At 40.4% G+C, this 24,523-nt stretch overlaps 1 protein-coding gene across 4 annotated transcripts in view; it reads left to right on the plus strand.

The window, feature by feature from the left end:
* si:cabz01090165.1 (uncharacterized protein LOC100333421 homolog) overlaps positions 1-24,523 on the plus strand; it is a 357,316-nt gene that overhangs the window by 173,514 nt on the left and 159,279 nt on the right. For all 4 annotated transcript variants that reach the window (XM_051399643.1, XM_051399645.1, XM_051399646.1 and 1 more), the window contains one exon: positions 15,306-15,494. The gene's annotated coding sequence lies outside the window, so the exon portion shown is untranslated. The remainder of the gene's footprint in view (positions 1-15,305; positions 15,495-24,523) is intronic.

A 24,523-nucleotide genomic window follows, 5' to 3' on the forward strand; every position in this document is an offset into this window, starting at 1 on the left:
GAGTCGAGGGCGAGTTCAAGGTTTGGTCATGGACCAATCAAGACTGTTGACTGTTAATGTTTTCCTGTTTTTTCTTTTGTCTGAGTGCTGTCTTGGCCAGAAATCCCTTTTAAAAGAGATTTAAGCTACCTTCACACAGCAAGCCCATGCTCAGATCAGATCTTTTTATGTTTGACTGTTGACATTATTTAGTCAGACTCCAGTGTGAACAGGTCATGGTCCATGATGAGCGTAGATTCAGAGTAACATAAAAGTCACATGAACTCTTAACAGCACGGTCACATTTAGATTCAAGCCTCGACTTTGGACTGAGGACCTGAGGTTGCAATCTGGCTCATAACAGGTCAACATTTCTGCCTTCTAGCTTGGGGCCAGACATCGATGTGCTTAAAATGCTTATGATTTATGCATCCTTTATTTCACTGAAATTCAACTCGGATTCTTTGTGTGTTTTTTCGCCTTCTGAAGGCGGGTCACTGCATTGCACGTAAACTCAATGTGCTTTACATTAAAGACAAAATACAAAACTATCGGCATAAACATGAGAATATAGATAACATAAACAACATGAATATTAGAATTCATGAGAATATTTTGACACCTCAATATAATATAGTATTTCTTGTCAAACACTGCAACAAATACATACATATTCATTAGCTATGTCAAGGATAACACAAAACAGCAACTTATTTCCATTGTGGTCCTCTTTGTCAGTGTTTCCCGACCTGGGACACCCACTAGGGGTCACCAAAGTTTCACTGGGGGTCGTGAGGTCTTCTTGATTTTAAGGGGTGTAAGAAAAGTAAAAAGATACACACAGTAGGCAGATAAAAGTACATTTGCTGAGATGACTGTTGCTCTTGGAAGGACAGGCTGGATTCACCATTCTGTATCAATGCCTGTTCATCCAACCCTCCTCCGTCCTTCCTGCGGTCCTTTACTAGTTCAGATTAGAGTTGGAGTTATGCTACGGCTGTCCTCCAGGGAATGAATGAGTAATTATGTGACAGTGTGAGTGATGGAGACATGTTGCAAAGAATACAGAACTCACCTTTGATTTTTAATTCATCAAACCACTCTCTGCAGTGCTGACCTTCAAACACTCACCGTACACTGTAAAAGACACACACTTCTTGTACGTATTTGTAAGAGCCTAGGATACACACATCAGTTCGGTTCTGTGTATGTGTGTGCAGCTAAAGATACACAGGCTGAACAAAGCTGCAGTGTACAGAGAGGAGGAGGAGGACGAGGAGGAGGGGAGGAAGAGGGAGGGTGGGGGAGGATAAGGAGAGTTTGTCCCTCTCAGCTTATCTCACCACAGAGCGCTGCACCTGCTGTGGTTGCCAGGTTGCAGGGAGGTTTACGAGCAGGGCAGAGTTGCCATGTTGGAGTGATTTTAAGCAGAGGAGGTGAGTGGATTTGGGAGAGAGCGCAGTGGGAAGAACCCCGTCGCTGTGTCAGGCTCTTCAGATGTGAAGGGGTTCAGTTTGATGCAGGGCACAAGTTGCCAGGTTGGAGTGAGTTTTAAGCCGGTGGAGGGGAGGCATGTGGAGGCAGATGTTGTCAGGATGTTTAACAGGTACAAAGGTTAATGGAGAACGGGGACGGTTGCCATGTTGGGCTAATTTTTTTAAGGGAGCGAAGTGGACGGGATAATTTGGAGGCTCAGTTGCTGTGTAACTTGTTTGAATCACACTGAGCTCTGACAAGGTTGCCAGTTTGGAATGATGTTAATCTAGTAGTAAGGTTATGGTTGGAGGATTTAATACCAGCAGAAACAGGTGAGGGCATTTGCGGAGGTAGATATTAGTTGCCAGGTTGGAGTCATTTTAAACAGCTGGTGTTTTGAGCCTGCAGGCTGGGTTGCCAAGTTTGATGGTAGAAAGAGTTTATTTAAAGCAATGCATTTTTAGGAGGAATTTTGTCGCAGTAGATCAGGCATGAGTGATGAAACAATAGCAAAATGTATCCCCAAAAGACACTTCATCAATAGCAGGAAGAAAATTGGGTTCTCTTTATTTGAATAGTCCGCCTACACATAGTATTTGTAACATTTCAACAGCTTATTAGTTGATTTTAAACAAGTTTGGTTGGATTTAGGCACAAAAACGGGATGTTCTTGTATTGTTACATACTGTTCAACATCTACAGACAAAGCAAATGTTACACATACTATAAATTATCTGTACTATCCAAATAGTGTTACAGAAGGTTGTTCAATAATGTTTGATACTTTATACTCTAATTTCTACTCTGAATGTACTCATAAAGCATTAGCAATCAAAAAATGGATAGTAATAGACTAAAATGTGCCATATATTCCAGCAATGTGAATCCACAAATGTTGAGTAACCCAAAGATTTACGTTAGAAATGTACAGTATGGGTCCCCAGCATTTAGAAACTGCCAGATGCTAACCTACATATGTTGGCCAATTAGTATTATTAGCATGAATTAGCATATACACCTATAGGCTACGGACAATTTCAGCAACTGCACGGCTGATTTGGACGATATAGGAGTGGTTTTGGGGGTTATTGAGGATGCGGAATCAATTTATGACAAAGGTTGACTGGGATGAAGGGGGAAATGGCTGAATGACAAACTGGAACATGGAGCATGGAAGATAGTCACATATGTTGCCAGATTTTCAGGTTTGATTGACGTCTTAATGTTGACAAGTAAGTTTTAAAAGTTTCTAGGGCAGAGGTTTTTTTAGCCAATGCAAAGGACACAATGTACTCATATTTTTTTTATATCTGGGGTGGTAAGGCTGACACTTACAGGCGGTGTCTCTCTGTTCGGTCCTGGTCACATGACTTCACTCATCCTCCTGGGACTTATTACAATGAGCTCCACTTCCTCGCTTCTTGTGGAAATACAGTAAGCTGAGATGTGCCTACGGGGTATTTTTGAAACATAGGTCCTCCCAGGCTTTGCTCATCCAGCGCCTCGTCAGCTCACAAGGGCCACACGAGGAACGAAAACCAGGTCACCTACAGTATGTCTAGTTTATGTAACTGTGTGAATGGTTTTCTCCACCATGCAAGGTAATGAGAGGTGGATTCGCTCTGCTTTCTGTGTCATGTGGACTTTTTCAAAATTTTTACACAAAAAGAGGACTGTGGATTTCGATTTTACCATTCTCAAAGAGATCTTTTGACCTCTGACCTCAAGATATCTGAATAAAAATGGGTCCTACAGCCTCTATTCCTGTGCAGACATGCCCACTTTATGCTAATTAAATACCGTTTTTGGAAAAAAAAAACATGCAGTTCTTTGCATTTGGTATAAATGTCTTATTTTCGAATAGTGCATTTAAATATTTTCCATCCGTCCATAAACTGTGGTTGCATAAATTGGGAATGACGGAAAGCTGAGACTCATACCCCTCTTGTCCCAACCCAGTCATAAAAAGTCTCAAAAAACCGTGTATGTTGAAATCCCATTACAAATCCCATTACAAAGTGATGTGTTTGTGCTCACTATGGACAAGAGGACAAATTACAGCAATCGTAACTCCTGCAGTGTACAAATGGGCATAGCTTTAAGACGGACTGGTGACGTGAACCTGTCTCTTAATACGCAATCACTCAGCTGATCAAAAATGAAAGAAAAGTTTTGGTTTTGGAAAGTTGGACGGTGTTGCCTTCTCAGGTTTAAAGAGTTCCAATGTGATGTGATGGAGTCGCTGGGTTGTATCCCAGAAACATCCATACAGAAGGGTGAGTTTCATTAGCAGTCTGAACTGGTTATTTATCGTAGAAAGCTATGGAGATCGCAGTGTCAGTTTGATTTTGTTGTTTTATAGACTGGATCTGCCTGCTGTGGGCATGAAGTGAGGAAACATTGACAAAGTACAGAAAGAAGGAAAGAAAGAAAATAAACAAAAATGACTATTGTTACCACTAATGCTATAAGCCAGTCATCATTCTGTCTGTCAGAGTGCGATTGGAAAATCATTTTGAGCATTTTTCTGTATACTATATTCTATCCTTCACTCTAAATCTCTGTAATGTATCTCCTTCTGTCTGTTTGTTGTTTTTCTGTGAAAGTACAGCATCGTATATGTCCCTTTCAGGCTTCTGTACTATACTAGAAGGAAAGTACAGTTATTTGGTAAAGCACAAGTGCAGAGAAGAGCTCTGGGTGTCAGACTGAATTGATGTGGTTTTACAGGAAAAAATAAAAAGCCTCTTGGATGATGTTTGACCTTGGGAGGGTTCTTTGGATGTTGGCTCAAGTGGCGACCCCACTATAAGGCAGCTACATTGTACTTTTGCTGGCGTAGGTGAGCACTTACAGGTCCTGCCAACACAATGTGGAGAAAAAGGCGATAATAAAAAGAGAGCAGGATCTTCAGGTTGAATAAATCTTAATTTCAGCCTCAAGGTGCTTGTTTGTCTTGAGGCAGCCACGAGATGTCGGTTTTGCTGATGCAATGCAAAGTTGCCAGGTTGGATTGATGGAGATTTTTAAACTGTGGCCAATATGAGGTTGTATCGGACAGACAGGAGGGTGACTTGGCTCGGGAACGTGTGTCAAGGCTTTAATGAATCAGTGACAGGGAGAAAGTTCAGAATGAGGACATTTTCTCATTAAAGCAGTTCATCATGAGCAACTGTGAACCTATCGTGACGTCAATCACAACATAGCCCCGCCCTAAAGCATACCCTCCTTTATGGTCTGTTTTACTCTAAATGGGACCATCAGTTACTAAATGAACATCATGCTGTATGGAAGAAGACTGAAACTAGAGATTAAGACCATAAACTCATTAGGAAACCGCTTACTGAGCTCATAAATCAACTGAAAATTTGGCTCATTTCTCCATAAGACTGCATTGTATCGGTGTGTTATTGCAGCCAGTGGAGCTCCCCCTGCTGGCCCTTTACATAGAATGCAGGTTTAAGACACTTCACAGACCTGGAAGCTCTGTCCATTATATATACTGTGAATGATCATGAGACAGGGAGGCCAGGACATGTTAAGCTGCCACTGTGGACTGATTTGAAGTTTAAACAAAAAATGTTTTGTCTTTTGATGAAAACCCTGAAAGCAATTTTGAATATTTACAGAAATTTTAAATTATCTCAGGACTTGTTTGATTTAGGATTTTACCCCCAAGTCCTTTTTTTCCTCCTTTTTTCTGTGTTGGCATGAGATAAATTAAGTCTGTTTTACTCAAATTTACTTACCAAAGCCCAGTGATTATCATAATAGGTCTCCATGAGCCTCCTGAATTTGCACCCAGAATTACATTAGCTGTCATTAATACTTTCCACTGGAGCTTCCACAAAAGAAAAAATGAAAAAATGCAGAAAAAAACATGACCCCCATTATGATGAAATATGAAGGGAAATTAGTGTTAATGCAACATTTTATGGATATAACAGACTGCATTGCATTCAGAACATACTGTATAACCTCTGAAATTGACATATTTGGAAAGAAAACCCATGTAAAATAAAAATAAAAGGCTTGAATACTAGTTCCCTGCCTATTTTGCTAAGAGATTACCCTTCAGCATCTGTGATGGAGGAGGTATTTTATCAGGCGCAGGGGGTATTTAGAATGAAGTGGGGTTAAAATCGTTCATGGCGGTGGTGTTAAGAGCTGTTATGAGTCTCCTAAATTGAAGTAATGTGTTTCCCTACAGGGGGGATAATGTTAGAGAGAAAAATGCTTTTTTTTTTTTATCAGATACCGGAGTAGAACATTTTTTTTGTCAGGATAGCTGGATGCTGATACACATATGTTGTAGCAGCCAGATGACACATTTGCATTGTTCAGTGTGCATAACAATGTGTTGTCAATTGTTTTGGGAATACTGATAATCATTCATGACAACCATTCAAAAAAGCCTGTTATTGAATTAAATTGAAGCAGACAGAAAGAGAGAGACACTGCTGTACTCATTTAGTATTGCAGTATTACAGTTTTACACATGCCTGATGAATGCCCACACCTTTCAAACTCCACACCTCCAGTTTTAATGCAGGCTTTCCGTAAATCATCAGCACCCACTGGGAGTGTTTTTGTATAACAGCACAGACTCAAACTCAACAGGAACCCCCAATGGGAACCATGTTAGGTGATTCTAAATCCGTTTGCATCCATTGCCTTTTTTCCACCGACATTATATGAATCGCGCCACTACTTTGAATTTCAACCTTCGTGTTCAGACTAAAGGCACTCCATGTAAACATGTAATCCCTGGTACATACTGATTTGATTTTGAAACTTTACACGCTGTTTTACCTCCCAGAGGTGACAGAGAGAGGTTGGTGTCCGTCTTTCACATCATATAGAAACTTCAGAAAGTTGGTTTGGTTTGGTCACAAGCTACCAGGTCTGAATACTGTAACTTGTGATCCGGAAAATATTTTGAGCCACTAGAGAAAGCAATAATTTGAGTGCTATCTGGCTTGAGACAGGGGAGGAATAAGGACTTTTGTTGCCAGATTGAAAAAGGGCTGACAGGTTTACATGGTACGATGTTATGCTGTTTGTGTATTGATGATAGCTCTACAAGGAGGTTGTTTGATGCATGACGGCGGAGGCACGGTTTTATTACCGCAGTGTGAATTTGCCAGGTTGGAGAAACAGATGGAGCCATCAGGTGGAGAGAGGGGAAAATAAAGCAGTTATTTGATTTTCGATGAAGGGGGGGGGGTTACGGTTGCCAGGTTGAAGCAACATTTGCAAGTTGAAGTATAAACTGCTTTCTGTGTTGCCACTTCAAATACTATCACCCGCAGGAGGAGGTTATTTCCTTCAGCAGCCTGATGAAAGGAGTTATTCACACAGTGTGGAGTTGCCAGGTTGGATTGTTGTAAGTTTGACCTCAGAGATATTTGGAGCCATTTGAGAAAAAAGGGCGTAATAGGGCACAGAAAAGAAGGGTTATTTGGAGCAGGAGAAGTTATTTTTTCCAGGGCGGTGCAGGGTTGCCAGGTTAGATTGATACAAGTTTGCAGTGAAAGAAATACAGAGAAAGACACAAATAAACAGAGGGAGAGGGATGTCAGTGTTGCTGCTTCAGGTTCTGTTGATTCAGAGGAGGGTTATTTATTTGGTGCAGAATGAAGGTATCAACACTGTGTGAAGTTGCCAGGTTGGATCAGCGCTCTTAAGAGGCTTAGAAATAGGGTAGTCAAGAGATATAAAAATCATTACATGATCAACGAAAGTGTTGCCAGGTTTGACTAAAAACATTTTTACGTGTGTGGCTTCCATCAACAGAGGTTGTTTTAAACTGCCAAGATTATTAACACAAATGCACAATTCAAAATACAAAATGTGCTTACAAACACATAGTTTAGGACATATTCAGTAGAACCCGACTGATACTGGACTGTTTAGGCTCTTTGAGGTAAAATTTGCCAATAATATTGTTCAAAACGGTGAGTTCATCAGGCAGCAACCAATAAGTTCTCACTCCAGGGTCATCAGTGGACCTCCACTTCAAAATATGACGCTGTAGATATCCCTATAGCATCATTTCTGGACACAGAGGACTCCACAGTAAAGTTAGCATCAAAAAATATCTAACGTCTGCTTACACACATAAAGCCTTGTTTTAAAAACACAAAGAAATAGACTTTTTGCAAATATGTTGGCATGCGTTGTTAAACAGGGGTATAATATGACTAAGGATGCAATCTTAAAGGGTTAAAAAGGCATCTCCATATGTGGATGTTGTCGCTCCTTATACTGTATCACCTGAGTTCAACGGCAGGAAATAACCTAAGGGATACCTACAGCATTTGAAAGCTGAGGGCCTCTGACCAAGCGACAGTGTTTGAGTTGGGAGTGAGACCAGGTTGCTCTAACAGTCACCTACCTGTATCACTTTTTTGGGAGCTCGTCTAAACATTTTGTCATTTATGGTACTATAATTTATTATGTGTAGTTGCAGGATGACCATAATGTCCACATGCCTATAGTCACTATGTCCAATATGATTTTATTAATTTACAACCCATTTAACTTTTTAGGCATGAAGTAATTCCCGTATCCAAAGCATGTGCTGCAGTGAGTTAGTTTGAGCTTCGGTTCCACTACTGCCAGAATTTGAAGCAGCCACTAGTGAGTGTAGTGATCAGAGCTCCTCTGGCCTGACAGTTCACTGTGAGGAGAGTTACAAAGTGGAAATGAAAGTCAGCACCAGCAGAAGGCAATTTCTTTTCATTGTGGTCTCGAAAATGGCTTCCTGAGCCAAATGCTGTGTGCGCAACACCTCATACACTTAACACTTGGGAGCAGAAGAGACTGGTGGTTCACACAAGACACCTCTCATCCTTCATATTTGATAATGTGTGGCTTCCTACCAAGATGAGGACACTATGGACAACAGCCAGAAGCAGCTTTCATTAGGAGGTGTTTTCAAACACCATTACTTGGTTCAAGTCCAGATTCATGCTGGTGAATTAGCAATACACATGACTTAGAGAGGCAGAATGAGGTCAAGGTTTGATGAGTTTAGACTTGACGGAATCAAGAAAGACATGCAACTTGGAATTTAACTCTAATGACTTGTGACTTCGCTTGGACTTGATACCTTCCACCAAGCCTAAAGATTAAAAATTATGTTATTTAAAAAGTGTAGACAAAATGGCTTTTAAATTAGAAGAATGTGTTCATTGAAGTATGCCCACATATTAAAGTACAAACCTGGTATGAACGGATATTATTAATCTGTTGTTAAAATGGCATTACATTAGGTGAAGAGCATATTATGACTTGTAAACTCGAAACTCAATGCTTAGGACTTAGGGCATGACTTGACTTGTCAGTCTTGATTCAGGACTTGCAAAGACTTGTGACTTACAAAACAAGTACTTTGTCCCACCTCTGTACTATAGTATTTACAGACTTTTGCCAGTGGATAAAACTTGCTAAATCCCATTTGAAGAATCCCCTCTGAAGGAATTTTCCCTATTACATTAGACTGAAATGGTATGGTGCTTCCCGAGCCACCATGAAGTCATTTACAGGTTGCAGCCTGTGCCTCTTCCAACTGAAACTCTGTGCCTCCTTTCTGACTGTTTGGTTGACTCGACTATGCAGAGCAGCTGATAAGGTTGAGCACTGAGCACCGAACATATTATTGTTCCACTTGGTTACAGAACACCAAGGTTAAAATAAATCTTACAGACAGACTGTCTCCTTCTTTATGCATTGTGTGTGACTCTGGGGACATCTTACGTGATTTAGAATAAGTTAGGTGAGCTTAGATCTCATTTTGAACCAATAACCAAGAGAATCCTAACACATGTGTATAGGAATAAGATATGGGAAGGTTCCCTGGGGAATACGGTTCAGGTTAAATATCCCCTGATAAGAGGTGACCTTCAGATTTGACTTGCACTGTGCTTCACTTGTATTCCTGATCTGTATTCTCCTCAGCTGAGTCTTTTCAGGTATTAGAAGAAGCGTGTAACAATGTTTTTGTCTTGAAGTACAGTTTGATGTTCAGTGTGGTTAAAAAAGCACCAAATTGAATTAACTGTGTCATTATTTGATGATTACTATGGTTAGTTTGTGAGTGTTTTATAAGAAATATAATTCATTATTATAAACATTATTTGGTGTGTCCCCATTTCCCTTTCTTTCTGTTGTGTTTTCTGTTGTAAGACTTCTGTACCTTTTCTCCAATGAATCTCTTCCTGTTCTGTCTGAGTATCGAAGATCAGCGAAGTACTGACACCATAATTTGACACTCGCTACTGAAATTTTACACTTTTTTTCTCACTTTCACACTCAGTTGTAGCTGCAGGGAATGTCTGGATGTAACGGTGCATTTTCTACGTCTGGCAGGTACCCACAGGAAACAGCAATGCTCCCAACAGCCAGGCAGACTCAGGCATGCAAATTACAAAACCGATAACTGTTTCTGTTTGAGTTTTAGAGCGGGTTTTTCCTTTAATGACCACTGAGTCCCGAGGGATGAGCAGAAAGCGGGGCAGTGGACAAAGCACAGAGTGGAGACCAGTGTACAGTTGCCAAGCTGGGTTGATTTGAGTCGAGGTAGCGGGGGGAGGACTGCCAGCATTATTTTACAGAAGTGCTGACAGTTCCCAACCAGAAAATGTGCTTAGAAACCCGGACAATTTCCTGCAGTCACCTATTTAGTCTTTTCCACTTCAGTCTCAAAGGATCTTTTTATAACTGTGGAAACACATTTAGGAAGTGGGCCAAACTCATCGCCCATATGTCTCTGCAGGAGACTGAGTGTTCAGTCTCTCAGTGGGGACGAAGAAAGGCTGGAAACTTACTGACTGAGATAGAGAGAGAGCGATATTTTATGAGGCGAAAGACTAGAGGGATTAATAAATAATAATAATGACAGAGGGGAGAGGGATGAGGAGGGAGACAGTTTAGCCAAAATTAAAGTGGAAACAGTGGAGGCAGGTGAGAGGGACTCCGCACCATCTGTCTGTGATGTTTTAACTCCCAAAGGTTACCGGCTTGGCTCGGTTTGTTCCTTAGAGTTTTACCATCAGAGGTAACAGTCATGTAGAGCCTTGACAACCATCAGACAAGGTCAGCTTCTTTCTGCAAATTGTGTGCAATCAGCAGGGAAATGCTGAAGGGACAACCAGACTGCCGGGCGTCCCCTGCACCTCCAACAATTCACCGCTGGAGGGGGGATCCGCCCTGGAAATTCAGTCTACAGGCTTGTGCTCGCTTTCATGGTTGCTACAGTTTGACACTGATTGGTGCAAAAAATTACAATTAGCATTGTAGACGTATTTTAACGTCCAAGGACCGTTTGAGTAGATTTACAAGAGACGGATTCATAGAAGGAAGTTCAAAATCACCCCATCAGAGACTGAAACAAACTAACTTCTAGTAACTCATATGGGGTTTTCCTCTTATCTGTAGTGCTATTTATCCATCGAGATTGCTTTGGTGTGAGTTGCTGAGTTTTGGATATATCAGCTGTAGAGATGTCTGCCTTCTCTCCAGTATAATGGAACCAGATGGCTTGTGGTGCTCAAAAAAGTACATTTGAAAAACTCATCAGTAATGTCTCTTTTCAGAAATCATGACCCAGTTACGAAAGATAATCCACAGACCTTGTTCTGAGCAGTTTCATGTAGGAACTATTTTCTTGTTATACCAAGAGACAAGGCAGACATCTCTATGGCCCAAAACGTTAGATCTAAGATTTCCCATAACAAAAAATAACAGTACAAAACAAGTCATGAACTGTACAATGAACCCAAGTAGTGATCACAATAACTGTGGGAAGTTTGTGTAAAATGAGCGACTTGGATGGATTTTGAGCAGATTTCCTGTGAATATTGATCAGAGATGAGTTTTCCCTGTTATTATTATGTATTTTTTAAATTTTCATTACAAGTATCTTACAAATTAATAGGCTGCTTTTTTGACAAATTCAGTGTTTCCCTCTCATTGCTTGATTAACGCTTTGGTTGTTTTAACTGCCTAGCTTGCAGGACAGGGCTGTTTAGCAGAGAGTGAAAGTACCAAGTTTATATCCTAAATAACAATCTGCCCTATAAAAACAACAAGTTACTTTAGTTTTATTCAGAGACTATAGGTATTTCATGTAAGTTTAATTACACCCTTCACAATCAAGAAGGCGTCCCAACCCCTCTGGGGACCCCAGTGGGGATCTGGACATCAAGGTTGAGAACCAGTGCGTTATACAACTGTTTCACAGTCTGAGTCGTGGCGGGAGTGTGGTGTTGGTAAGAGTCTATTTACAGTTTTTAAATTAAAAATGTTGTCTCTAAATATTCCAACTACCTCCGCACATGTGCACTGTAGTACCCAGTGGATGTATTGGAATGTATTTCTGAGACATCTAGCTAGAGTCTGAGAACAATGACGATGGATGAGTGTCTTTGTGAAGGCACACTGTGAAGCGACTGACACCATGAAACACTTACAGTACATCATTCAAAATGTTTATTAGTGCATATATGTATCTATGTTCAATGGTTAAAACATTGGTACTAGTACACTAGTATCATGGAACGTGTATTTATCTTTCTATTGTGACATGGAACAAAGTCAACCATATGTTTTCATTTCTCTGAAACTCTTATCTCATCATTTTGCCTCTAAAACTACAAAACAATTATTCCGACATGTGTTTCTCTACAAAAATTGTTGATTCTCTTCTGATTTAAAAACAAAAAGTTTAATCAGAGACCTCATTGGTGAAAGATATCTTCCATCTGCGCTGAAGATTTCCATAAATGAAAATGAAAGTGAATTTGTAAACAAGAGGGCTGGATACATTTTTTTTTGACTCTGCTTCCTTCTGTCTTTATGTTTTCATTCATGCAGTTTGGAGAAAATAGTTCTGACAGGAGCCATCTGTCGGTAATTGTGGCTTTAAAGCACTCAACAACAACATCAGACAGTTTCCCTATAATATGATACTTTTAGACTTTTTATTTTACTGGTGATTTTCAAAGACAAGATTATTTAAGAGTCTAAGATGGGCAGTTTTGAGCACCTTTGATATTCCATGTAATTTATTTTATTATAATTTTTTATTTTTACTGCTAAAAATAAATATTTGATTAATTACAGTGAACGACAGAAAATGAAGATAGTGAGAATTTGATTAATAATGAATGTTAAAGAAAAAATATGGTTTCATCTTCTCAAATTTTACTATTAATCAGTTTGGTTCCAAATGCTGGTTTTACTGGCCTTCCACCAACAGGGGACCAACTCTGTTACAGTTCAAGCACCAAGTTTTTGGGGGGGTTTAAACCGTTTGGAGCTTTTTGGCCAAAAATAAATTTGTTCTGAACCTGAAACCTGAAAAATAACAGGTTTTCGTGTCATTGTGCTGCGCCCTCTGTTGATGACTCATCCAATTACTATTGTTTCACTCAAAACTGGTGGAAACCAGTGCTGGTTTGCTAGATAGCACTGTGACAGCACCAAGGTTCCACTGGTTCAAGATCCAGAGCTAATTTGGTGGAAAAGGAGCCATGGAGCCTCAAAATATGTGGAGTTGTTACGTTCCAACGCTAACAAAACTCTTATTGAACCCTATATCTTCTCTCCCTTCTTTCTTGGAAAAAAGAAGTTCAGGTAAATGTCAGAGTTGCCTGTGTTGTTGCTTTTGCCAGTTAAAATGTCAAACCCGACCGGTTGTAGAGTATCTTAGCTGCAACATAAATTTCTAATGGCTGCAAACTAGACCCAAACTGTGCTGCTGTTCGCCACGGTGCGGCGCCCTTCACCTTTGCTGTTTATTTTATACACGGACTGTTGTTGTTGCAGATACCGGGTCAAGTTTGCGGATGACACCGCTTTAGTCAGCCTATTCAAGGAGAATAATCATGATCCAGTAGTAAATTACTTTGTCGACTGGTGTTTGGCCTCAGAAGAGAGCACAAACTGTGCTGGGACCAGTGTGCTGATGCTGTTTTTTAGAAGGGCCAACACTGTATTTACTTCACATCAAGAACTGAACTTTTTAAAAAATTGGTAACAACATTTTTCTCTATTTTATAAATCTTGTACTGAGAGTATCCTGTGTTGGGTTGTGTGCTGGTATGGACATTCTAAAATCACTCGCAGGAATACATTTGGCAAACTTGTGAAAACCTGTGAGGACAGCAGGTTGACCTGTACCATCTGTACCTGACCAGGCCGAGTTTAAAAGCACACAAGGTTGATAGATACCCAGAGATCAGCACCAACGGAGCAAAAAACTAATTTATACCCATGGCAATAACTCAATTAAACAAGATGGTAGCCATGGGGAGTATGGGGAAATGCATGGACTAGGGGATGTGATACACAAACATGCACTTTAAATGCCTGCCTGGACCCTGATGACATTTATGATGATGATCTTAGACTATTCTTATGTTTATCTGATTTGCATCTACATGTTTGTACTGTACCACAGATTGGTTCTCAGAGGACATTAAAGTTTTCTAAGTCTAATGAAACTTTTTGCTGTAGTATGGTAAAAACGCTACCTCCATTCCCATGTCTATCCTCGTTTAAAGGAACAGTATTCTCACATGATTCTGCAACCTTGGCTGTGTTTTTCTAGTTTAACAGGAGAAATGATGTCTCTCAGTTACACTTTTATGTTAAGACCACCTTTTAAGCTTATTTCAAGCATATTTTGAGTAATTAGCAGTGACTGAATTAAACCAAAAAAAGGTGCAAATACCCTAATTCAGCACAACCATTACCACAATATAGCACATTTTCAGCACTGTTTTTTCAGTGTTAAGTTAGCTATGTGCGAACACATGAATGCAGTTACGTGGCTGTTTCCCCCACCCGTATTCTGCCCCTACTCAGCTTCTGATTGGCTGTGACCTTGACTTTTTTTTTTGGAATCCTAACCATCTCACTCCTCATTTGTAAACCTAATGAACCCAACCAACGAAGGCAATGAACAGTAAAGTAAGGGTACTCATGCGGACAATAATCAGAAGTGCTGGTACTCAGTACCTTTGAGCACTGGCCCATTTTAGGCATTGGCAGTTAAGATGTGAAAACTAAGGTATGAAATTAAATAAGCTGTAGCTGTTATATCTTGTTTCTCAACCAACACAACTTTTAATTGAATCTTTGAGTTATCTTCAGTAACTTACAAATGTTGAAAGTGTATCAGGTTAAATAAGAAGAATCAATACGGGGTTCAGATTTATTAAAATGCTACTGGACCCCAACCCAACTGCGTTGCTACTGAGCTAGCCGAGCACACATCAGTTTATTTTCATAGTTGTGTTGAGGAGAACAGGCTGAGCAGGTTTCGTTAATTTTGATTTAATGTGTTGGTACTCTTGTTTAGTCTTGTCTTGTCTTGTCTGCTGTGTTCTTTCAGGCCTGTTTATCGAAGGACACTTGCTTCCACTTTCTCCAAGGATGTGTTTTTCAGTCAAACATCAGCTGTCTGAGCTGGAGTGCAATGGCTTCAGCTTGACACTGATTGATTAATAGGCAGCAGTTCTGCTGCTGCTGTGTCTTAACTTCAGCCTCACTTCGTCTCTCTGTCACTCTGTCATTGATAAGCCACAGGGAGGAATGGTGCCTCTTCTTACCCATGATGCTTTCTTACTTTCCATTTCACTCGTGGTCTTTCTTCTCTTCCCAATGATGGATGTTTTTTTTCTGACTGAAGGAAAATGTAACTTTACCAGCCAGGCTGCCATTTGGCTGCTCCATCGTCCTCTCGCTGCATCTGTCCACGCGTCTGCCTCCCTCCTTTCTCCCTGTCTCTCCTCTCAACCTTTTCCCTCTTCTTATCCTTCTCTCTTGCTCTCTCTGTGCAGGGAATCTTGGCAGACTTTGATGGACAGCTGGCTGAGCCAATGACAGACTTCAAGGACCTTTAACGTACGTCTGCAGGGTCAAACCTACGTGGGCGTGCGCACCACAAGTACGTGCACGTGAACCCGGATGAGCGCCAGCACTGTTTCATGCCCTGTGAGAAGAGGACGGCCCCCCTCCTCGTTAAAAAGGTAGGCTGCTGTTCAGTAAATCTTAACTGGAGCAAAGAATACCTACAGCGTCATATTTTGAAGTGGGAGGCCACTCTTGGAAGAGTTGGGTGGGAGAATATATGTGTAATATATATAACACAGTGGTTTTAATATCCAACAGCTGAAGGAACTGCGTATGAGAAAGATGGTTGCCACGCCACATTGTTGTCTTGTTGCCTATTGCTGTTGTACCAGCATATTTCCGCATGTAGAAACGCATATTCTTGATGTAAATTGGAGGTTTGAGGGTTTTCTTAGTGACATGAGTAAGAAGTAATGTGCAGCTTTACATATTTGTACTGTATGTTGGCTAATAGGAATAAATATGTAAGACTTTGGAGTTGGCTCAGCTTTACCAGTAACTTGAGCCTGTTGTAGGAGACAAATCCCCCCACAGGGATTCCTTAAGAGTAACTCAACTTATTGGCTGTTGTGGGATTTGACACTGAGGCATTGCTGTTATAAAATGTCCTCTCTCCACTTGGCTGGAACAGGTATGATGGATTACTGTTATATTTACATAGTGCGCTGTGTTGTATTTTAAAAGTAATGGCCATGGGTTCATTGTTTGCAGTCTGTTTGAATTGATTTCTCTGCACCTACAGTACTCTGGTTATTTATTGGGTAAATTATTTTTCTCCTTTATGTCTCTCCAGTAGAGATTCATTAGAAGTATTAAATGAAAAGACAAACATACAAGAGATATTAAGTAATAAAGTCATGCAGTTTAAACAGTATTACATATTCTATCAGGATTAAGGCTCAGTTTGTTAAGATACAGGGAGTCTGAATTGCCCTCCCTACAGTTTCATTTTCCCTCAACAGATGTGTGAGCTACTGTTGTTCCATCAATAAGATAATATGAAAATCAATAAAGCATGGCAGACAGACCTGCTGTGTTTCTTACCCTCGATTTCAAACATGATGATCTCAAGTCAACCTCGGCTGCTGGGGGAAAAGAAGGAGCAAATACGAGCACGATTCCCAGTTTGATATTCCTGTTTGCTTGCAAGGTAAGTCACACCTCTGGAATGAGTTTTTAAAAATGTGTCCTCGGTTCATTTTGAGCTAACACCAAAAGCAGAAAATAAGATTTAAAAGTCGCATTTAAAGGTTAACACCCATAAATTTTAAAGCATGGTTGTGATGTGCTTCAGCGGCTTGAGGACGACCTTGCTGATAGCTTTTACACAAACTCATAATAGAAGAAGAAAACATTTGAAACAACTCGCAATTAGTTTTTGTGTGTGTGTGTGTGTGTGTGAGAGAGAGAGAGAGGCAGTGACTTAAGCTAATGCAGCCTTAATAGCCACATTAGTTCCTCGCTCCGACTGAATCGTTTGAAGCAACTCCGACGAGAAAATAGGTCCATTAGGTTGCTATAGATCTCATAACACACACACACACACACACACACACACACTGAAATGAGACCCTAAGTACACAAACAAACCTGCATGCACCCACACACTTCATTTTCTCCTTCTTTTCGCAAAACCCACACGTAAATATGTACTTGCAATTTCTTCATTAATTTACTCTCTTTTTCCACACACACACACACACACACACACACACACACACTCGCATCTTTTCCTGATGCCACTCTATGTCTCATTGAAGACTTTTCTATCAGAACTAATTTGCTGCCGCTGCATCCACTGTGGCGGTGACAGGAGTTCCTTAATGAGACGGAGTGCTAGCGGTAATGGCAGGTATGGGCCTTGAATCAGAATTACAGTAATGAGATGAACAGGCCTAATGGTCACAAGCAGAATAATAAGAAGTACGGACGCAGGATGAGAGCGCCAATAATGAGAGCGAGGGCTGGGGCACGAGTCAGACGAACAACAGAGTTAGAACAGGGAGAGGTGAGAGCTGCTCCTGCTCGGGGTTTACTCTAATGAATGAACAGGAGAGATGAGATTTTACACATTCCTCGGTTTGCTTCGATGAATATTCAACTCCGTCTGGTTGTTGCTACGTTTCAAGTTTTTTTGAAAGTTTTTTGAGCAGAGTACAAAAAAAAAGTGCTGCCTGAATACTGAAGAGCTTTCCTTCACCACCTCCCTGTTGTTTTTGTTGTTGAGTTCTGCAGCGTGACCAGAAAATGGTCTTTATAAATAGTCGTCATTAGCAGTGAAGTTGCCATGTTGGAACGTGTTCCCGCAGAGCTGTTTGGCAGAAAGTTTGCCCTCAGTTATCGTGACGCTTTGGTGTTACTGCAATGGCAAATGTTGTAATGGCAGCCATTATTCATAATAGCCATTATACACCTGAATGCAAGCTCACCTCAGTGGTGGAGCGAGCTGTAGAATCCCTTCTTTTCCTTTAACCCTTTGAACTCTGCAATAGAATCAGTGCCTACATTGGTATTTTACTTTTTGTGATGTCATTTCTTGGAGTATTTTCTTGAAATCTGTCCAACCTAAACTAAAAGCATCTGTCAGTGAATTAATCCAAACAATTGATAAAAGTGAGAATTGAGACCATAGGAAAGCGCTCCTTCCTCGTCGTCACTCATGAACAAAAACTCCAAAACCTCCTCAGTTAAGTATTATTGCTTCGCCATCAAGACGAAACAAAAAAGAAACAAATACTCAAAAATACATAAAGCTACAACTAAAACTAGGCTGTGGCTGGGTCGGTTGCTGTCTTCTCTCTGGGCTCTGTGCAGGTTCCTCGCCTCACCAATAGCACTGATGCTGGAGGTTTCAATCCCCCGCTGCAGTGTCCTCCTGTTGTGGGTCATGCACAATTTATGTCAGTTTGTGATGTTTTCACTCAGGATGCTTTCTGTCGATCCTCTCTAAGGAACTTGGCATGGCAATTTTGTTTTCTTAAGTTTCCTTCTGAAATACAGTTGATACACCTTCTCTTACTTCTATTCTACACAGTCCGCAATGTTGAACCACCATGTTTCTACAGAAGCCCAGAATGGACAAAACCAAATGGACGGTCAATGGACTAAATGGACGCATCATACATTCCTACACTGAGAGCAGCGGCTTCCATGCAAGGTGCCTACTGCTCATCACAAACACAAACTAAAGGCATTTACACACGTTCATACGCTAATGTACAGATGTTTAGGGATCCTAAATATTTAAAGAGCATTTTTACTTTATAAAGTTAAAACAGCATTCATAGCGATTTATATTATATATATTTGAAAATAGTTTTTATAGTTTTATATATATTGTGTTTTAAAGAAGGCCGTTGCCTTTAAATCCATCATCGTTCTGAAGTTCAATTACTCAGATGTGCCATAAACACAGACAGGACTGGGACTCTTTGGTTAAAAACTGTTTGTATACTGAGCGTCGCTGTAAGTTTCTCTGTATAGAGAGCCAAATGCCATAAATATAGCTGTAGGTGTAAACATAATGTTCTTGCTGTTGGACTTTGAAAACACGTCTGGAAGCAGAGTAGCTCGGTGTTTGTGATGCTCTCTGCTCCTGTCAGTGTAAACTCAAGGTCAGCAGACATATTACCACCCTGACAGCAGCGGCGGACTCAGCCAGGGACCGAGGACACGGCCGGCTTCTGGCAGGCTGCTCGGCTTCACCCCGTGTCTCTCTCTCTCTGTATCGCTTTATAACTTTATTGATCAGCAGACAAACCTATTACAGTACATGGTGTTGGCCACTGTGTAGTCATTCAGCAGTGGAAGTGCTGTGTGGCTGCAGATCCACCTGAGGTGCGATGTGAGAAAGAGGGGACCGACTGGAGCTTTCATCCTCTGGCCAACGTTTTATATTTAAAGCTGCATTGCACAAAAATTTGAATAAAAATTCAACTGACCTTTTTGAATTCCCAAAGCAGAAAAGAACAGCCTCTCCTCACACATTATTATGTTAGACATTTGCCATTTTTCCACAAAGTAACCACAAGTCTGGTCAAACGATGGCAACTGATATAATATCTCCACAAACTCTGCAGAGCTCCAAAAGTTAATTTCCTTAAAATAACATCATCTTCTTTTAATTTCTGCTTTGGCATGAAATTCACAGAAGCTTCCACTAAGATCTCACCATCATTCAGCCTCTCTGTGGTTTGTCGATAGCAACACAGGTAAAGGCATTCACCATTACTCCACTATTTCTATACATAGCAAACATACATATGATCATATTATTGGATAATAATAAGCTTTTTAAAGTTGTATAGCTGGTTAAGGGAGGAAAGGTACTGCATACAACATGATGTTGGGTAATTTAATCTACAATTCATATTTTATTGGTCTATCCAATGTTATGTATATAGTATCTAAGCTATATGTGTTAGAATTCTTTAAAATGTGGTGATGTAAAAGTACAAAGCAGCTTTAAATGGTACAAATAGCTCAAAATTGTACAGTAATATAGTAAATGCAGTGAGTTTCCTTCTATGTAACTTATACTAATCCTGCACCTACGATCCCATGAATATGAGCACAGTCCCTCCTCTTTTCAAACTTGTCATGTTATTATTTAAAGTCAGCAACTGCAGTGTACTCGCTGTTGGTTTTCTGCTGCCTCTGCATAAAACTTTGGCCACGAGTTGTGTTGTAGGATAAGGCTACAATATGTCAATTATATTAGCGCTTCTTCAGCAATAACACACATCCAGTTTTGATGATGGAGTAGCAAATAAAGTGTCCCAAATGGCCTCCACTTTCCCATTGCTCTCTCGCTCCATTCCTCCCTTTATCTCCTCCTGAGGTGACTTCCCGTTAGCAGAGGAGTGGCGGTGAGGAAGGGGGAAGAGAGTTTTGGTTCTAACTTTACTGGTGATGGACTCCAGAAGTTATCCGTCAGCAGACAGTGTGCTTTAGTTGCCTTTTGCAGTTTTTAGTTTTCCGCTTTTAGCTGATGATGGAGTAGTGGCTATGACATTCCAAAACCATGGACATGAATCACTGCAAAGATTTACGTCCACTCAGCCCCAAGAGCATTAGTGAGTTCAGCCACTTGCGACAACCGTCCACCTCTGTCTGATATCGTACTATGTCAGACCTGTCAAAACTGCATTTATAATTCTATAAACTGCACCTTCAGTCATCAGCAGCCCGATCACAAACTAACCTGTTTACCTCTGCTGCTGGAATCCAGCATCCATGCAGAGGCTTCTTTGCATTACGCTAATGTGTCTCCTCGCTTTTTAGCTCCTCCCAGCAAGGATGTGAGAGAGAGAGACTCAAGAAAGAGACTCCAGGACGGAGGAGCAGATGCTGCCAAATGAGAAATCCTCGGTTCCAGCATCAGTCCTAAGCGATATCAGTTACTGATGATGCACACGCTCTATCACATGTCAAACCAACTGGTACGAATGTCAACAGAATCTCTTATTTAAGAACAGTTTTGAAAGCTTGCCCAATTAGATGTAGATCCACTTTACTAGCCTGTTGCGGCTACACGTTTTCACAAATAAACGCCGGTCTCAATTAGACGTCTGGTCTGGATTTCATAGAAGTTCCTTGGATGTATAAAAAGCCCACCGATTAACAGAAGAATTGTTCAATCCTTTAATATTCCTTTGAAATCTTTTAATTTATACATGGATCAGTTTTATTTGTTATGATTAGGCTCTTTATTTACTTGCATTATTGGTATCTGCACAATAACACACCACAGCTGTGTAATAATGTGTTTTTTTCTATTGTATTGTAAAATAAAACTTCAGCTTTGTGCCACGACACTTTTCAATTAAATTTATTCTTATCACACACAAGGCGCTGTGAGAATAAAGAATGAACTCTGTATGAATATTGTCACTGAGCGGTGCAATCATGCCAAACAAATAGCACTTGTGTGCCACATGTGGGGGTGTTTTATTTTTTCATCTCGCCCACGTCACTTGATATAAGACTTCCGCAGAGAATACACCTGTGTTTCCTCACTCTGAGCTCCTCCAGAAGCCTCCTCTTTCCTTGCATAAAGGTGGAGAAGGAATGATTACGTAGTTTGGAATATATTACTTGGACTGCGATAACCTCCTATTCTTCTGAGCTACTTCCTGGTTTTGATTTATTCTTTTTCTTTTTGGGTTATCTGCTTGTAAATCCTGGAGTGGATTTGTTGATTTTCTGTTGAACTGAATGAAGTAAACTGAAACAAACTGGTTAAACATTTGTTTTATGCTTTGTGCACAGGGGCATTGTCAGGTTGAAAACATTAGTTTTAGTGATATTTCCATTCTATACACAACCTTTCTACTCTTTAAGGTACATTACATTCTTGAAGCCACTGGGCAGCTCTACATTTTTTTTGACATAATCAATAGAATGAGTGTCTACAGTCCTTGGACATCACTCCCAATATTGCTGCCTTTAAATCCCCAAGACTTCTTCCTGGCAAGACCTCAACATATGGTTGTAATGGTTCTTTCCACTCTGTCCATCCTGCACCAGTCGGTTCTGTTGTTTCGGGGTTAGGAAACACCCAATAATTACTATTCTTTCCAAGTGTCGACACAAGTGATGTTATTAAAGTTTTTCTGCATTTCTTTCCATGTTTCATTCTCAGTGTTTTCTCCGAGCTCACATTCCCATTTCCTTTTTATTTGCACATTATTATCTTGTGCCACAGCAGCAATTGAAGTCAGTTCCACAAAGCATCAGGCTCTTCCACTGTCTGTCTAATTAGTTCAGAGACTTCCTTTACGCTGGCTGGTTTTAAGCCAAAGTGCCAGAGCCGCTGAAAACAGTCAGCAAGCCTCTTTTGGCGGCTGTTTGGTAGCTGTGTGGCTCCTTGTTGTTCAGTTTGTTGAAGGTAAGGTCGTCTGTGATTGGGTTTTATGAATAACTTGCCCAGAAGTGAAGTTATGAATGTGTTTAATATTTTCTCTCAGTAAAGAAAGTCATTTTCAAAAATATGTATTAGTGCCAGTAGTGATTATATTTCTAAAGGCAGATTTTGTGTGTGTGTGTGTGTGTGTGTGTGTGTGTGTGTGAGAGAGAGAGAGAGAGAGAGAGAGAGCCATTGTGCTACTACACGTCTGTGTCTTAGCGATAGAAGAAACACTTGTGTTGCCAAAATTCATTTTCTTGGCATTTTGTTATCATTTGATTAGCAGCAGTGCACAGACTCCTCTAAACACACAAGTAATATTGTCACTGAGTGATTGTCACGCTTTATCATGCCTGATTACAGGTGACACAGGGTTTGACCTGTGTGTTTTATAGCCAACGTATTTATTGATCATATAAAAATCGATATTTCATTAGATTAAACTTTACTATTAAATGGGAGGAAAACATTTTTTTTTTCATATTTTTGCTCCTTCTGATGACATTTCTTTTATTAATATTACAATAATGTCAAAATTTCATTATATTGATATAGTAATATGACCTTTCACCTTCTTTTTACTTCTTTATACAGTGTTTTTAACGATTAAATGACCATTCAAATTAATGCATAAACCATGAATGTCATGCATTTAGCATTTAGTACGACATCATTATATAGACAGACGACTTCTCCACTGACTTCCAGCGTCCCTGAACACCTATAAAGGCCATTTACTCATCAAACAAAGTGTGCAGTCCACAGAGGCTCACTGGCTCATGGTATTTTTAAATGAACACCCACTCATGCTTTATGGAGAAAAATCTACGTTTTCGGGGCTGAAGTTTTGACTGGCATCAGTTCTCAGGGTCAGGCAGACTTGGCTTATCATCACAGATTGAACATCCAGCAGTAATTAAAATGTGAAAATCCTCTGTTACATAAAAGACCACAAAATGTTTCAGCTCTGATCTGCAGCTAAAGTGTTCCAGGTCTTACCAAGAGCTACTGGTTAGAGTTATATTGGACTTTGATGTTAGTCTCTCAGTTTACATGCAGAATTCTACACCAAGCATTTGATATTTTCTTTTTCTCTTTGTAAAAATAAATGGTGTCATCAAGTATGTTTAGGCAAATTTAAAGCTACATTTACACCTGTTTGAAACCCTATTGTTGGATAATAACAATGACTTAACTTTAATCATACAGCACCTTTAGAAACACAGTTCACAAAGTGCTTGAACAAAGTAAAAACAGGACACTCAGAAGACAATAGGACAACAGAAAGTCAGGAACTGTAATATCGTAGTCACTGATAATAAAACATCAGCACTGCAGTCTGTGACAGGATGCAAACTTCAGTCTCCTGAATGAAAGTGGGACTTGCTACCAGGGATGTACCCAAATACGTTATTCAGGAAAGCACAAATAATGCAATGGACCACCCAGCGAGCACACTAAGGCTGTTTTTCAACCAAATAATCTCTGGTTCTTGAACCGGCTCCGTTCAAGATTCTTAGAACCTTGGTGCTATTTAGCAAACCACTGTGTCTCCACCAGTTTTGAGCAAAACCATTGTAATCAATGGTGTGTCATCAACAGAGGGTGCGGCACACTGACCTGAAGAACACAAACGAAAACCTGATATTTTGTGGTTCCAGGACACCAACAGATTCCTAACCCATTTATTTTGGTGGAAATACTCAGAACAGTTGCTTCCTACTGTGAGGACTTTCTGCTGTTTCTGACAATTTCTGCCACAGCATCACATAGTTGAAAGTGCAGTGGAACACAGAGGCTAAGAGGACTTGTCATGTGGGACAGACAGGCTGAGAGGACTGGTTATAACATAAGTCATAAGAAGTTGAACCAAGAGTGTTGAGGACCTTCCATCCATCTCCTGACCGCCACACCCTCAATAGGACACATTTATATCTCCTCGTGATTCAGCAGCTGAGATGTTCAAGCTTTACTCACTCTTCTGCCAGGCTAGCTTAGGCTGGATAAACATTACAGGCTTTGTAGCCGCCTCCTCAGCTCAATCACTCATCAAACACAAAGTTGCAGTCGACTAAATATCATTGGATCTGTATACTGTGAGCAAAGCTCCGAGAAATAAGTTCTAATGTGGGATTTCAGCCTTAATCTTCTAAATTAGCGGAGATAACTTAATAACGGCAAAAATCTTAACACGGTCTTGTGGCTGTCTCCCGCTGTTTGTCAGCTCTGCTGCGGCGG

This window comes from Dicentrarchus labrax, unplaced genomic scaffold (assembly GCF_905237075.1).
Source record: "Dicentrarchus labrax unplaced genomic scaffold, dlabrax2021, whole genome shotgun sequence".
Classification (NCBI taxonomy): Eukaryota; Metazoa; Chordata; class Actinopteri; family Moronidae; genus Dicentrarchus; species Dicentrarchus labrax.